The sequence below is a fragment of the Lissotriton helveticus genome, chromosome 8 (genome assembly GCF_964261635.1).
Source record: "Lissotriton helveticus chromosome 8, aLisHel1.1, whole genome shotgun sequence".
NCBI classification, from domain to species: domain Eukaryota; kingdom Metazoa; phylum Chordata; class Amphibia; order Caudata; family Salamandridae; genus Lissotriton; species Lissotriton helveticus.
The window spans coordinates 17,509,036-17,526,471 of record NC_136069.1 but is presented as its reverse complement, the minus strand read 5'-3'; the positions used below and the strand labels follow the sequence as shown (position 1 = coordinate 17,526,471).

The window sequence follows — 17,436 nt, the reverse complement described above, 5'->3', positions numbered from 1 at the left end:
AAGCAGTGCATTCCCCTCTCGATAAGTTATCGGAGCAGGCCCGGCTCCTGGAATTTTTATTAGGGTGGGCCAAGGGTTCATTTGGGTGGGCCACTGCGGGCTCGATTTGTCGGATATATGTCTGGGCGGCCTGCTTCAGGGCCCTCCTTTATCTCTTCTTAGTCTTACAAGGCCCAGTAAAGCGCACTCTTTTCCAAATCTCTTTCTAAATATTATCACTCTCAAAAGTGTTTTTTCCATGTAATGTTCCTTTGATGGGAAGAGGAGGTTTCTGAGGTGGAAGTGTCAGGCAAGTGACACTTCTCGGGCTCCCTCTGTGCAGCCTTCAGGGAGAATCCCTCTTCATACCTACCGCCACCTGACCCCGGACTCTGCAACGCACTCCCTTACAGGCTTGATTATCCACTGCTCCTCTCCAGTGCACCTTATCGCACAGCTGACCTTGGGCCCCATATCAGGCACCATCGGCTCCACTTTCATTTTTCCCCGGTAAAAACATTAGTAAAATCACCTTCAAACTTAAAACATTGAATATAGCAGTAAATATAATTAGCACGCACTTTAAAGTATATTCCACAGTAGCCCTTATGGCCGACTGCTAATTAAATAAACAAAAACAGAAAGGCCGGCTTCAGCGCTGATGCGAAAGTCTATTTTAGTGCCACGCCAATAACCTCTTTCTCTGTAAATACCTTTACTACCACCTTCCAACAGTGCCCCTCATCCCTCCATGGCCCCCCTATTGACCTCTTCCTCGGATTCCCTCACTGCCACGCCACAAGAGCCCCTCATCTTCACATAACCCCTCCCCCTTATGACCTCCTTCTCGGAATCCCTCACTACTACCCTCCACCAGTGCCCCTCATCTCCCCATAGCCCCTCCCCCTTATGACCTCCTCCTCGGATTCCCTCACTGCCACTATCCACCAGTGCCTCTCATTTCTCTGTGGCCCATCCCCCTTATGACCCCCTCCTCGGATTCCCTCGCTGCCTCCCTCCACCGCTCTCCGTCGCCCCCCCATGGACCTCCTCTTCTGATTCCCTCACTGCCACCCTCCTCCAGTGCCCTCATCTTTACGTAGCCCCTCTCTCATATGCATTTCATTTGTTGTATAGCGCTACTCATATCAGTGTAGTGTGTTTCAGTACTTTACACCACGCACACATTATACAGAGACAATGAATCATACAAGTATGTAAATCAGTCTACAGGAAATGTCCCATTAGCCAATGAGGATTACAAGGTGTATGAATCACGTCATCCATACTGGTGGGCAGGATATTTTAAGAGGGTTTGGTCTAGGGAAACACAACCTTAGGATTTAAAGAGTATTCCATGGGGGTCAGCTTTACTGATAAAAATGTATATCTGCCCGAACATACTCATTTTAGCAACATTAGAATAATGAAAGACTGAGGAAGTTCTAACTATATCACAAAACAAAAAAAGCGAAGTTCTAACTATACCATTCATGTTTGTATGCAGCTCTTTGGTGACAGTTCATGGGTCACTGTCCTATGTTAGGATTGTAACTTCTGAACTGCAAGTAACACAAGGATCTCTGTGAGAAAGGCAGTAACCCACTGAGCTATCCACAAAAAATACAGTTCATCTGCATTTAAAAAGTACTAACAGACAAATGATTGCTCTCCAGCAGGGTCATTAATCACCAGGGTTATCTGGGCATTTTGTATTGTCGTCCTGCATCAGCCACGATAATAATAAAAACTGTTCAAATGAAGCACACGCGAAGTATGTGAAGTATGTGTCATGCTGCACCTGTGCAGATTTTTTAAAGAAAAACAAATAGTAACACATTCTATTCCCTACTACTCCATTAGTCAAGTTTGTGTCACAGGCAGCCTGATGTGATAAGCAGCTGCAGGGGTCAGGAAAGGTGAATAGGAATAAACAACCTTCTATTCTCCTGTGCTGCATAGAAAAATATCCATGCAGCAGAACAGTAGGCAAAGGTTACCCATGTCAAAGAAAGGATTTGTCGCCTTTCACCATGTGGAGATGAAGGGGTGAAAAAATAAACAAAGCTTTGTTTATATGTTAATGGTCTATTAAAGACCTGTGAAGTACTCGGGTGTGGCTGCGATAACCTCAAAAGCTGTCTGTGTGTGTGCGTGCCCCCGGGAAGCTGTCTCAGCCCAGGCGCACACGCATAGACACCCTTTGAGGTCACTGCCGGTGTGCGCCTGCCTTCAAGCCCTCACTGCGAGGGCCAAGGCTCCGGTTTGGGTGGGCCAGGCTTATGTTTGGGTGGGCCTGGCCCACCCGGCCCACCCGCTAGAACCGGGTCTGTATTGGAGCCTTCGGATAAATAATGCTGAGTGAATGAATGCCGCTGAGTGCCGGATCCTGAATGTTGAAGATGACGGTGTGGCACAGTCCACCAGATTGTTGGCAAATGAGAGGATGCTTTGTGAAATTGCGCCCATGGGGATATGGGGCCACGAGGATCTGGAGGCCAGGTCGCGCCGCAACAACTTTAGAATGTTGGGTCTGACGGAATCTACGCATATGGGCAAACTGGAGGATCCTGGAATAATAATGATAATAATCCACATTTGTAAAGCGCACAATCACCCGTTAGGGTCTCTAGGCGCTGGGGGCCGTCGGGAAGATTAAGCAAGCTATTGCCCAGAGTCACATGGTGCTGGGCACTCTGCCGCCGGTGCCGGGGATCGAACCGTGATCCCCAGATTCCAGCGTCAGTCGCCCTGGCCGCGGCGCCACACTATCTATCTATCTATGGAAGTGTTTGTCCCTGAAACCGCTCTGTGTATGAGTGCTCTATAAATATCAGTAACACAGCAGAACAGAACATAACAACTGTTTGTCCGTGACACCTTCATTGTTGTCCAGTAGGCCAGAAGGAAATTCTCTGATGGTAAGAACTGCTGGGTAGCAAAGGTGGGGGTTTCGCAATGCTGTACGCAACAAAACTGAGAGCAATGTTTGAGGGCAAACCTAGTTTTTCACCGATCACAAGAGGTGCCATAACTTTGGGAAACAGCACCGACCGTCTGGGGCAGCTGCCCCTTGGGCCTCCTCTGCCTGGCGCCAGGCATGGAGAGGGGGTCATGAGTGCCGATGAATGCTTCTGGAGGGGGGTGCTGCCCCATGGGCCTCCTCTGCCTGGTGCCAGGCACGGAGAGGGGGTCGGGTGCTGGTGAATGCTGCAGGAGGGGGGGTGCTGCCCTGTGGGCCTCCTCTGCCTGGCGCCAGGCACGGAGAGGGGGTCATGAGTGCCGGTGAATGCTTCTGGAGGGGGGGTGCTGCCCCTTGGGCCTCCTCTGCCTGGTGCCAGGCACGGAGAGGGGGTCGTGGGTGCTGGTGAATGCTGCAGGAGGGGGGGTGCTGCCCTGTGGGCCTCCTCTGCCTGGCGCCAGGCACGGAGAGGGGGTCGTGAATGCTGGTAAATGCTTCTGGAGGGGGGGTGCTGCCCCTTGGGCCTCCTCTGCCTGGCGCCAGGCACGGAGAGGGGGTCGTGGGTGCTGGTGAATGCTGCAGGAGGGGGGGGGGTGCTGCCCTGTGGGCCTCCTCTGCCTGGTGCCAGGCACGGAGAGGGGGTCGTGAATGCTGGTAAATGCTTCTGGAGGGGGGGTGCTGCCCCTTGGGCCTCCTCTGCCTGGCGCCAGGCACGGAGAGGGGGTCGTGGGTGCTGGTGAATGCTGCAGGAGGGGGGGTGCTGCCCTGTGGGCCTCCTCTGCCTGGCGCCAGGCACGGAGAGGGGGTCGTGAATGCTGGTAAATGCTTCTGGAGGGGGGGTGCTGCCCCTTGGGCCTCCTCTGCCTGGCGCCAGGCACGGAGAGGGGGTCGTGAGTGCTGGTGAATGCTGCAGGAGGGGGGGGGGGTGCTGCCCTGTGGGCCTCCTCTGCCTGGTGCCAGGCACGGAGAGGGGGTCGTGGGTGCTGGTGAATGCTGCAGGAGGGGGGGGGGGGTGCTGCCCTGTGGGCCTCCTCTGCCTGGTGCCAGGCACGGAGAGGGGGTCGTGAGTGCTGGTGAATGCTTCTGGAGGGGGGGTGCTGACCAGGGCAAGCGTCATTCCAAGTCTTGCTATGCATCTGCTGTCCTGTCATTGGCCCCTCTGCTGTAGTAGCTCCAGACTGTGAGTTGACGGTTTGTGTGTGTTTCTCCCCGGGGCTGATGACGTCAGACCGCACCCTCTTGTGTAACTCACTGCACAGCTCACTGTCTTCCTTTTCCTCTTCGTTTATTTCCGTTTCCTGGTTTCCTTGGGGTTGAGGGTTGTTCGGGGTGGGCGGGTCCTTGAATTGTGAGGTCAGAAGGGTGGGATTGGAGGCCTTTTTTGGGGGGTATTTGTTGTTTGGTCACGTGTGGATATATGTACATTAACAGCATACATGTGCACCGATCTGAATTATTTATGACGGTTTCACACATTTACACCCCTCCCCCCCCCCATCCTGAGGGGGGGGGGCACCACTCGCCATTCAGCCAGTTGCAAACTTCTTTAGCACCCCCTCCCCCCCCACCCCAACACACACAGACTCACCCGCCCCTCCCCCAGTGCCCCCCCTGCATCTTCAGGAAGGAATAACTGACGTCATATATTGGTGAGTTCACGGGTAGTTTGATGGTGAAACAGGGGGACTGCACGAGGACACAGGAATCTGCACACTCACTGCTTGTGCCCCCCACGGTGCATCGGCATATCGCGCCCCCACCCCGCCCGTGGGACCAGGAGTGTGACAAAGCCCCATTGATCACGGATCCTTTCAGGGCTGCAGGACAGCTCAGGGGACAGGAAGGAACCGGTTCTGCTGCTTCTGGCGTAACTAATAAGGGGGCGTGGCCTCTGGGGTGTCCCAGGAGGGGGCGTGGCCTCTGGGGTGTGCATATAACCGGGTGTGGGCTGCTGTGGAGTACACAAGTCACCGAGGAGTCTGCCGAGGAGCACACGTCGCAGCACAGACGCCCGCACCTGCAAACAACTAACCATGGGGGTAAGTACAGCCTGTCTCTAGCTCGCTGTGTTCATGCGCCTGCTGCAGAGGTCTGGGTTCAACTTGCAGGGAATTGTTTCGATTCTTGGCAGGATGGGCTCAGCATGTCATCATTCTGAAACTGGTGAAATGTGTACCTTTGAGTTGCCACATGGTAGCGCCTGTTACCCAGGGCATGGGATTTAAAGATGTTTGTAGGGTGAGTGTGAACAGTGACAGGTATCGCATATAGAGGGCGGCTGAATGTGCAGACAGGTGAACACCAGTGTTAGGGACACTGGGCCCGATTCACAGAATGAATTTAAGACTCAATCCTAAACTTACTACTATTTTGGTATTCACAGAATGCATTTACTACTTTTGGTATTCACAGAAGTTAGGATTTTGTCTTAAGAGAAACTTAATACAGACTTAAGACGGGAAACATTCTTTACAACGCAACTTTTACCACGCAGTGCCTTTACGACGCAACTTTTACAGCATAAACCATTACAACGCATTGCGCTGGGGGGCGCTCTAGGATAGGGAATAAGTTTAATTTACTGTCCAACACCTTCCCTAGTGTCCACGGGGACTGGAGTTGGAATAGTAAATTAAACTATTCCCTATCCAGCGCCCCAAAGCACTATGCGTTGTAATGGTATTCGTTGCAAATACCGCGTTGTAAAGGCATGCGATGTAAAAGTATGCGTTGTAACGTCATACATCCACTTAAGACAGACTTAAGACAAAATCCTAACTTCTGTGAATACCAAAAGTAGTAAGTTTAGGATTGAGTCTTAAGTTCATTCTGTGAATCGGGCCCTCAGTCCCGGATATCACACAGTGCTCTTCGCAGGGTGTGCGTGCTCTGAGTGTGCACGTGTGGTGCACTCACTACTCTCCAGTGTGAACAGTTACAGGTATGACATATGGAGGGCGGCTGAGTGTGCAGACAAGTGAACACCAGTGTTAGGGACACTGTCCCGGATGTACGCACCGTGCTCTTCCCAGGATGCACATTATCTGAGTGTGCACGTGCAGGGGTGTTGTGTCTGCTGCTAAACCTGGGCATCATGGAGGTCAGAGAGGGAGAGAAGGTGGTCCGGGGACACATAACACGAGGAAGTGGCTTTGCTGCACCTGCGGGGGGCTGTTTAGGAGCACGTCCCTGCTAGTAACGGGGTGTGGGGCCTGCCCTCTCCCCACAAGGCTTGCCATGTTTACATTTCTCACTCCAAGTAACAGACTAATATCCACCACTGAAATTACTTCATATTTCACCTTATTAATTCACCACTAATCCTTTGTAGGTTTCCTGAATAGCGTGCGTCAACAAGCGCTATATAAATACAAACCTTTGTCCTCTATCCTTCTGCTATCATTCCAAATCCAAATAACTGACTAACCTATCCACCACTTAAAATGTACTTGCATGTTTCACTATACTAATTCAACACTAATCCTCTGTGGGTCCCGGAGTAGCGTGCTACTCGCCGAAAAAGCGCTTTGACACCTCGTCAGGGGTGTGTAAGCGCTATATAAATGCAATTACAATACAATACAATACAATACAATATGGAGGATGTGTGAGTGTGCAGACAGGTGAACCCCAGTGCGAGGGACACTGTCCAGGATGTGCACAGAGTGCTCTTTGCAGGGTTTGCGTGTTCTGAGTGTGCATTTGTAGTGTTTAATTTGAGCAGGAGCTTTCAGGTGCTCAGCACCAGCACTTCTTTCACAGGGCCGGGGCTACACTTTCTGACCCTGCAGGTGGTGGTCTAAATACTATTTGTTCAAAATCAAAATAAAAAGAATAACATACATTGCATGGTGACTGGCTGGTAAATGTTCATAGGCAGGCCGGCATACGCCTGTCCAGGCAGGCATTATTGTGTATCACCACATTAGTGATGATGTCATCACGCTGATCACAAATCCAAGAAGTCATCGACAAACTATGTCTTGCATTCTATTCCCCGAGTGTGCTGCACCCTGCCACTGCCTGAGCCTAAGCCTCCCATTGGATAATTGTAGCTGGGGGCTGGCTCATGACGGAGTTGAGGCAAGGAAGCTGCAAGAGCGTATTTGGAACTTGGGAGTGAGGGCTCTTGCGGAAGAATAAATGAAAGTAAGTGTGGACTTTCCACTTCTTGCGCAGCCAGAGTAGTATATCCGACAGCCCTGCATTGCTGCTATCTACAACGTGCTCAATGCGGCTGTGGCCCAACACAACTTTTGTGCGCCATGGTTTCGCCTGTAGAATCTGTGCGCTGCACCCCAACATGGTAATTGCTGAGCGTGCGTGAGTCCAGTAGACACCACAGCCATACTTACCAGCATTGGCAGCATTACGGCTGGGGACAATGCCTGTGCTGTAGCAGGCAGGGTCACAGCAAGCTGAGCAGTGGATTCCGATGCCGTTGCCACCCCTGGACCTTCTAATTACAGGCAGCACTAGCAGTGACATCACCTGCTGTGCTCAAGCAGCTACCTGTTCCGCAAATAACCCAGTTATACTTCACTAATTAATATATGCTAAAAAATAATTTTCATTTGGTGTTCATTTTGTTTTTGCACTCGGTGCAGGTAGGAAAGTAAAACATATGTCATCTTCCTCTTCTTTAGGCAAGACAACAGGAAAACGCAGAGTTCAAAATAGCCGGGACATGTACAGGCTGACGACAGGGGTTACAGGCAGCAGCAGTGTTCTAGATGAGAGCGAGAGCAGGAGTAAAGAGGAGAAAGAAACAACAGGAGAGGAGAGAGATAAGACAGAGCTAAGTAGATGAAAAGGAGAGCAAATCAAATACAAAGAGAAAGCAGCCGTGATGTGAAGAAGAGAGCATTAAGAAGAGAGAAGAAAGAATGAAAGGATGTAGAGGACAGGACAGGGTGAAAAAAGCAGACAAATGATAAAACGGAGACACAGCTAATCACTGCTAGAAGAGTGATAGTAAGAGACAAGATCGGGGGAGAGAGAGCAGAGCATCGATAAAAGTGAAGAGGAAAAAGGGCAGGGCCAAAATGAATAGAGGGCAAATCAGAAATGCAGGAAATAAAGTAACACACCAAGTGTGACAAAGATGATAGAAAACAATTAGAGAGGTGAGAAGATAGACTCTTAGAGCAAAGACGTAGGAGACAGACAACAGATCAAGGTAAGAAGATAGAGACTGAGACAGTGAGAGAGTTGAAGGTGGGGCTCACCGGAGGAAGATGTGAGCTGTGGCCTCCTTGGCAAAATTTTCAGCACCTGCGCTTCTTTTTTTACAAATTAAGCACTGCTAGTGGTGCACTCACTACAGTGTGAAGTTACAGGTATCACATATGTAGGGTGGCTGAGTCGGCAGACAGGTGAACCCCAGTGTTAGGGACACTGTCCCGTATGTATGTAAAGTGCTCTTCGCAGGGTGTGCGTGCTCTGAGTGTGCACTTGTAGTGCAGCCACTATTCTACAGTGTGAACTGTTACAGGTATCACATATGGAGGATGGCTGTATACGCAGACAGGTGAACCCCAGTGTGAGGGACTTTTTCCTGGTTGCACACACAGTGCTCTTCCCAGGGTGTGTGTGCTCTGAGGGTGCGATGTGGTGCACTCACTACAGTGTGAACTGTTACAGGTATCACATATGAAGGGTGGCTGAATGTGCAGACAGGTGAACCCCAGTGTGAGGGACACTGTCCGGGATGTAGGCACAGTGCTGTTTTCAGGGTGTGCGTGCTCTGAGGTTGCACGTGTGGTGCACTCACTACAGTATGAACTGTTACAGGTATCACATATAGAGGATAGCTGAATGTGCAGACAGGTGAACCCCAGTGTGAGGGACTTTTTCCTGGTTGCACACACAGTGCTCTGAGCAGGGAGTGCGTGCTCTTAGTGTGCACATCGGTGTACTCACTACTCTCCAGTGTGGGCAGTTACAGATATCACATATGGAGGATGGGTGAGTGTAAGGGACACTCTCCCGGATGTACGCACCATGATCTTTCCAGGGTGTGCGAGCTCTGAGTGTGTGCGTGTGGTGCACTCACAACAGTGTGTGCATATGGAGGACTCTCTCAGCGGGTTTGCTGAGAGTCCAGAGTATAAATATTGGATCTTTCCCCAACAAGGGGAGAAGGAGTGCTTAGTCAAAGGGCACAAAGGACAGGGGGCTAGGCAGACAAGCAGGCAAAGTGGGAGATTCAGGGGAGAGGGGATAAGAGCTAGGGAGGAAGACAAAGAGAGAAAGAGTACTAAATGGGAACAAATTTAAATTAATGAGTTATTATATAGCGCTGGCTAGACCCGAAGGAAACAGAGCGCTTTACATGAGGAAGAATAATGTTGCAATTTACAGCAGTTAAAAATTACATAAGTATCCAGAAAAGCATTTAAAGAACATAGGGGACAGGGTGACTGGCGCAAGGAAGGGTAAGGGGATAGGGTAAAGGGATAGGATGAAGATAGGACGTAGAGACGAGGGGAAGATCCAAGGTCCGGCTGGGTAGGTGATGGCAGGGGGGGGGAGTCCACAACCCATCTCCTCTTTAGCTATATGGTAGCTCCACCGGGAATCAGCTAAATCGCATACAGTCTGGGGTAAGTTCCACAGGTTCCAAGTCCTGATGTGTAAGCAGTTTAGGGGATAGGTTCAAAGTCTGATCAATATCCAATTGTTGTCCCAGGGAAGTAAAACAACATGGAGGGGACCACCATGGAAGCCATCTTGGGGTCAGGCAGGAGACTGTAATGTACACTGGTGGCCATCTTAAGGACAGGCATCTGGCAGTCGGAGTCAATTTCCAGGACCGTGGCTGCCAGAGAATAACAAATCCAGCGTGTACACACCATCACACGCACAGACATGCACAAGCACATACACACGTGGGCACACACTCTCATATGCGCACATACGCACACACACAAGCACATAGACAAAGACATCCAAAAACACAAGTACACATAAAATCCCATTCTCTAGTACAAAAACACCCAAGTACATGCACATGCAAACGCCATCACATGCACAGACATGCACAAGCACACACAAATGCGCTCACACTCTCATACACGCACAGACGCACACACACACACACAAGCACACATACAGAAACTACTAAAAACACAAGCGCACATACAATCACAAGCTCCAGAACAAAAATACCCAAGGACGTACACACAGGTACATGCACACCCACACCATCACACGCACAGACATGCACAAGCACACACAAATGTGCGCGCACACTCATACGCGAACAGTGGGTGCACACAAGCACGCATACAGAAGCATCCACACGCGCAAGCACACATACAATCCCATGCTCTAGTACCAAAACACTCAAGTACATGCACACACCATCACACGCACAGACATAAGCATACATACAGAAATATCTGCGCGCACCAACACAAGCACACATAGAATCACATGCTCTAGTACAAAAATACCTGAGTACATGTCCACACCATCACACGCACAGCCATGCACAAGCACACAATTCCAGTGGGTCACTTATGCACGTCGCTGACCTGACCCTGGGCATACTCGCAAGCGTGATGGCGCCAGGGTAGCGCTACCCCCTGAAGGTGTCAATGTGGGTTCCAGGTACGTTTGTGTTGGGCCCCTCTATCAGTACACCCATTGTAAGTTATCTTCCAAGCCGATCACTCCATAGAAACTTCCTCTGCGGGCGTTCCACACCTTCGCACACTGCGTGCTCCGTTTGCGGCGCTGTCCGTTGGCTATGGCCACAGTTTGCACGCACAATACCCATGGTGTGCATGCTCTGAGTGTTGCCATGGGTGCACTACCCACTCTGTAGTGTGAACAGTTACAGATGTGATATATGGAGGATGGCTGAATGTGCAGACAGGGGAATCCCTGTGCTACGAACATTGTCACGGATGTGTGCGCACTGCTCTTCCCGAGGTGCGCGTGCTCTGAGTGTGCGCGTGTGGTGCACTCACTACAGTGTGAACAGTTACAAGTATGATATATGGAGGATGTGTGAGTGTGCAGAAAAGGTCAATCCCTGTGTTAGGGACATTGTCCCAGTTGTACGCACCATGCTCTTCCCAGGGTGTGCGTGCTCCGAGTGTGCACAGGGGTGCACTAGCTACTCTCTAGTGTGAACAGTTACAGGTATGATATATGGAGGATGTGTGAGTGTGCAGAAAAGGTCAATCCCTGTGTTAGGGACATTGTCCCAGTTGTACGCACAGTGCTGTTTGCAGGGTGTGTGTGCCATGAGTGTGCACGTGTGATGCACTCACTACTCTATAGTATGAACCGTTACAGGCATCACATATAGAGTATGGTTTAATGCACACACAGGTGCGCTAAAGATTCGCAAATCCCGCGTTACATGACGGGCTCGTCATGAGCGTACGACAGGCGTACCTCATGACGAGCTGAGCATGTCATGAGCGTGGAAGGGGTTAAAGACATGTGAAGTATTTAGGTGCTGCTGTGTGTGCGCCCTGGAAGCTGTCTCATCCCGGGCTGACACACACGACTGGGGGGTGGGGGGGGGTCTGGAGCCCTTTGAGCCCAATGGGCGTTGCGTGCCTGCATCCCATAGTGTGCCCCCCGACAAGTATTTTTTGTTGCGTCTCTCGGCTTTCTGTTATTGCATCCAGACATATGTAATGTAATGTAATGTAATGTAGGTGTACTTATATAGCGCAAACCTGTCACCCAAAGGGCATCCTGGCGCTTGCTTAGGGAACCCGTCCTGGTATTCCCCTGTGAGAAACCCCGGCAGGGTGTCCACAAGGTGAAAGCCAGGCATCCCACCGCGAGGGGCCGTAGTGGAGATTAAGCAAGCTATTGCCCAGAGTTGCAGAGTGTGACCCTGTGATTCGAGTAGGCACCGGAGCGAGAATTGTCAAGTCCGTGGAATTTTTTAGCCCGAGACCCGCCGAGGCGGGGAATCGAACCCTGGTCCACAGTTGATCTCAGCTTCTGGGTGTGCCGCCTCTAACCACTGAGCCACGCTTCCCCACATATCACATAGTAACAGACATGCACCTAAAACGAGCAGAGCTATTGGCTTGAAGTATGTGTTAGCAGTATTGGATAAATAAGTAACACTAGATTTGTTTGGAATAATTAGAGCTACAAATGTGTGAATTGTGAAAATATCAGACTTTGGATTAAACATTACAAAGGTCTTTGGAAAGGGTATTGGCCTTTTAGAGTGTCTCGGTCACTCCTGTTTTTTACTTCACGCCACCTTTTTCTGCGGTCTCTCTGTTAGACACTCACACCATTTTGCCTCCACATCTTCCTGAAATCCTCCATCTGCATACCTCCCACCTCTTCACTTTCCTCCTCAGCGCCCTCTTTTCCCTCCCTCCTGCACGTGCTTCCTTGCATCTTCCATTTTGACGCCCCTCACACACACACACAGCGTTGGTGCACAATCAGGCTGCTAGCACTACACACAAACATTTGCAAGACTGCATATGTTTGTCCTGGACGGTACCCTTCCAGCCCAAAATACTATGCAGAGACACACGTTTTCCACTTTGGTGTGCGCTGTACAGTGTAGCACACACGCACAATCATAAAGGTTTGAAGAAGTAAAAGCACTTGTCCTTTTAAATGCCTGCCTCACAGAGGGAGCGATTCACAGAACTAACTTAAGACAAAATCCTAAACTTACTACCATTTTGGTATTCACAGAAGGCACTTACTCATTTCGGTATTCACAGAAGGCACTTACTCATTTCGGTATTCACAGAAGGCACTTACTCATTTCGGTATTCACAGAAGGCACTTACTCATTCCGGTATTCACAGAAGGCACTTACTCATTCCGGTATTCACAGAAGGCACTTACTCATTTCGGTATTCACAGAAGGCACTTACTCATTTCGTTATTCACAGAAGGCACTTACTCATTTTGGTATTCACAGAAGGCACTTACTCATTTCGGTATTCACAGAAGGCACTTACTCATTCCGGTATTCACAGAAGGCACTTACTCATTCCGGTATTCACAGAAGGCACTTACTCATTTCGTTATTCACAGAAGGCACTTACTCATTTTGGTATTCACAGAAGGCACTTACTCATTTCGGTATTCACAGAAGGCACTTACTCATTCCGGTATTCACAGAAGGCACTTACTCATTTCGGTATTCACAGAAGGCACTTACTCATTTTGGTATTCACAGAAGGCACTTACTCATTCCGGTATTCACAGAAGGCACTTACTCATTTTGGTATTCACAGAAGGCACTTACTCATTCCGGTATTCACAGAAGGCACTTACTCATTTTGCTATTCACAGAAGGCACTTACTCATTTTGCTATTCACAGAAGGCACTTACTCATTTCGGTATTCACATTTCGGTATTCACAGAAGGCGCTTACTCATTTCGGTATTCACAGAAGGCACTTACTCATTTTGGTATTCACAGAAGGCACTTACTCATTTCGGTATTCACAGATGGCACTTACTCATTTCGGTATTCACAGATGGCACTTACTCATTTCGGTATTCACAGAAGGCACTTACTCATTTCGTTATTCACAGAAGGCACTTACTCATTTCGGTATTCACAGAAGGCACTTACTCATTTCGTTATTCACAGAAGGCACTTACTCATTTTGGTATTCACAGAAGGCACTTACTCATTCTGGTATTCACAGAAGGCACTTACTCATTTCGGTATTCACAGAAGGCACTTACTCATTTTGGTATTCACAGAAGGCACTTACTCATTCTGGTATTCACAGAAGGCACTTACTCATTCTGGTATTCACAGAAGGCACTTACTCATTTTGGTATTCACAGAAGGCACTTACTCATTCTGGTATTCACAGAAGGCACTTACTCATTCTGGTATTCACAGAAGGCACTTACTCATTCCGGTATTCACAGAAGGCACTTACTCATTCTGGTATTCACAGAAGGCACTTACTCATTCTGGTATTCACAGAAGGCACTTACTCATTCTGGTATTCACAGAAGGCACTTACTCATTTTGGTATTCACAGAAGGCACTTACTCATTCTGGTATTCACAGAAGGCGCTTACTCATTCTGGTATTCACAGAAGGCACTTACTCATTTCGGTATTCACAGAAGTTGCCTTCTGTGTATACCAAGTTAGTTCTGTGAATCGGGCCCAGAGACATTATTGTTTGCCACAAAGATGTGTCTATCAGTATTTGTAGATATGGCTTTGTGTCAAAACCATGGGTGGTAGCTTGCGAATGCCCACATACCAACTTTGCGATGCCCCCTTGACACAAAGTAAAAGAAACAAGTTTTGCTATGGAAAGTACATTTAAAGTAAAAATTTTATGCATGTCTGTCTCACTTTGGTGGCACAAACCTGGTGCAAAATGTTAACAAAGCTTCCCCTTGGCGTGTTGCTGCTTTGGTGATCTTGTAGGTCACATGACGTATCTTTGCTGTCAAGATATTTGGGTGATGTTGTGTGGAGATGTTTCGGCAGTGTTTGAGATTTGTCGTGGAGTCCCGGTGGATTCAATCCTTTTGCTTAAACATCACACATAGAAAATCATTCTTGTAATTTGATTGTAATTTTGTATCGTTTATCCACAGAATCATACATGTATGAAAAATAATGTATTTGATGTTTGTATATCTAAAAAAAGGGATAAAAAAAGACAAAAAAAAGATGAAATAAATATAATATTTTCACAAGAATAAAATAGAATATATCATGAATACATAAGTTGGTAATTAGTCCATTTGTACAACGTCTAATGTTCTCATTGAGAAATATGCACAAAACCCGGTGCCATTTGTTCGCTTTTTCCTAAGTACATTTTCCTTGCTAGGGTTTATCCTTTGAGGCAGGGGCCCCCTCTCTTCCACTAATAAGATTTTTCATATTCAACATTTGTTGGCGCTGCACATAGTCACAATAGATGTGTTGTATCATTCGCAGCGCATCTCAGCTAACAACGCCTCGTCTTCTCTTTTTCAGAAGCTGGTTCAAGCGCTGGTGGTGCCCTGGCTCTGCCTGTGGGTGGCCACAGTCCTGGTCCCTGGGGTCAGCTCAGAGGAGTGCTCAGCGGAGAAGTGTGCTAATGAGGCATTCAGGTGCCAAAAAGAGAATGAGCAGTGCTGCAAAGAGTATGTCGGCTGCACCTGCGATCAGCAGCGATACGCAGAATGCGCCCAGTATAGTAAAGGCCTGGTTCCTCTGGGGGCGACCATGTACACAGACTTCGCCCGCAGGCGCTGCGAATGTAAGTGCAACCTACAGCTTGAATGTACCTTTGACCAGTGCCCGGAGATCCCACCTACCTGCAAGCGCACAATGAAGCCCGAGGATGGCTGCCTGCAGTGCGTAGAACCGTAGTGGAGAAGATGTCTACGCCATCCCGCGCCATGACGTGAAAGTGATCAACCCTTACCCGATCCCCCTTGCTGCCAGCCCACAACGCAGCCTGCGGACAGCGGCCTGCAGTGCTTAGAACCCTCGTTCAGAAGATGCCGGTTCCATCCAACGCCACGCTGTCAAAGCGCTGTGTAGGGCTGTGGGCTTACCAGGCACTAGCTTTCTGCAGGAGCTTCTGAAAATGATGGTCATTTAATAGAATGCAATAAAGATCTGAACTGAGTGACTGCTTCCTGTCTTCCTGTACTGCGCCGTCTGGCTCTGAGTGCAATGGTGCAATCCTTGTCGCTGGTATTGTGCTGTTTTATCAAACCACCACACTACACTCCTTCACAAACCACAGGGCCACACTCAGCTCCCAAGGCTTCTGAGCTCATTGTAAACATTTTACTGCTTATGTATATATTTACATATTGGACATAGGCATTGCTTCACCTACCAACCTGGGTGCAGAAACTTCAGCACATCAAAAACCATAGCATGAGTCCATACATACACAGCGTTAAGCCCACAAGCCCGTTCAAGGCCGGCCGCGTTGCTTTCAAGTGTTTGCCGATGTGAAGGAGAGCAGTTGTAAGCTAATCATAACACAGAATGTCGCCTACAACCCTTGTTGGGCCGGCCGCCGCGTGAGCTAAGACCTATATCAATAGAAGCCAGACTCATCTCATCCACGGCATCCTTCAAAAAAGAAGTAAAATCTATCCTCCTGGCTAAATTCACATGAATATAGGCTCAGGATATCTCGAGACTCAGTACGTTTCCTTTTATGGCAATAACCGGCCATACCACCTATGCACCTTTGCTACCTTGCCGGGACGCTATGGTTAACTATTTGGTCATCTTTGCATAAAATGCCTTGTTTATTGCTCTTTTGTCTTCATATCTCATTTGTGTGTAAAGCGCTCTGATGTCCGTGAGGATCTTGTTCGCGCTCTGTAAAACTTTCAAAATAAATAACATTTAGAACGTTGGCTAGAGGCCCATAGAAAGTGGATAGTGGTAGACGGACAGAGAAAGGCTCGAAAAGAAGATAAAGGAGAGTCAGAAAGCTGCGTGGGTGAGCGGGTGAACTGGCAGAGAGTGGCTTGTGGTGGTGGTGGTATCCGGCGTGGGTAACAGTAGGGGCCTTACTGATCTTTAATGGAGCAGGCGGGCATGGCCGGTCGAGTTACGCAAGAAGCCTATCTGGGTCTGGCGGGAGTATGGCATCCTCAAAGAGTCACAGCGCTCTAAGCTTGGGGAGCAAATGTCACGCATGTTCTATTTTACAGAGATATTGAACTAAGGGGCGCCATATAGTGTTAAAGCGGGTGACTCGTGATTGCAATCGCGCTGTGAAGAGTTCCTTAGTTATTACATGCCACAAGCGCACGAACCAAGCAGCCATCGGAGGTGCCTCTGCCTTTTTCCAATAAAGCGCTATGAGTTGCATAGCCGCCTCCAGCATGTGGAGTGCTATAGTCCAGTCGCTGCGGGGGAGCGCTTTCAAAGTGTCAGGTTTAATGCCCAGAAGGATCGTGGCCACCTCCTTAATATGACTAAAGACTTCCTTCTAGAGCAGGGTGAGGAGCGGGCAAGCCCCCAAATGTGAATGAAATCGCTAGATGCATTCGAACACCTCCAACACAAGGGGGACGTGGCAGGACACTTTTTGTGAAGCCGGGCGGGTGTGTAGTACCACTGTGTCATAATTTTGTAAGCATTTTCCCTCTGCGGAATGCTACGATAGACCCTAGGGATGTCTTCCATTGTCGGCTCCACTGTGTGTCAGTTGCCATTGACTCTGATATAGGTGCGTAGCCAGCACTGGTTGGTGTTGTAGAATCTGGTATGTCCGGGATATAAGGCCTTTCAAGTCATCGAAGGAGCAGACCAGCCGCTCGAAATGGGTGTATGGCCGAGTAGCAGCCTGCTGTATCTCTGGGGAGGATACCCAGTGTCGCAACTGTGCATACTGGAGCCCCGCTTCTAGTGGGAGACGGAATTCCTTTCTGCACTGAGCGAACGTCTTTATGGTTCCTGTGAGAAGTTGGCCTGGTAGGGGATGTTTCCAATTCTGGAACCACCTACTACCTGACCAAACAATCCCCTTATGGTGT

General features: G+C 49.1%; 1 long non-coding RNA gene across 1 annotated transcript; it reads left to right on the top strand.

Moving 5' to 3' along the window:
- The first annotated feature begins 4,554 nt into the window (after positions 1–4,554).
- On the top strand, positions 4,555–15,557 carry LOC144771443 (uncharacterized). The gene is made up of 2 exons (XR_013599282.1): positions 4,555–4,980; positions 14,918–15,557. It is a non-coding gene; the product is annotated as an uncharacterized LOC144771443 (long non-coding RNA).
- Positions 15,558–17,436: the final 1,879 nt, after the last annotated feature.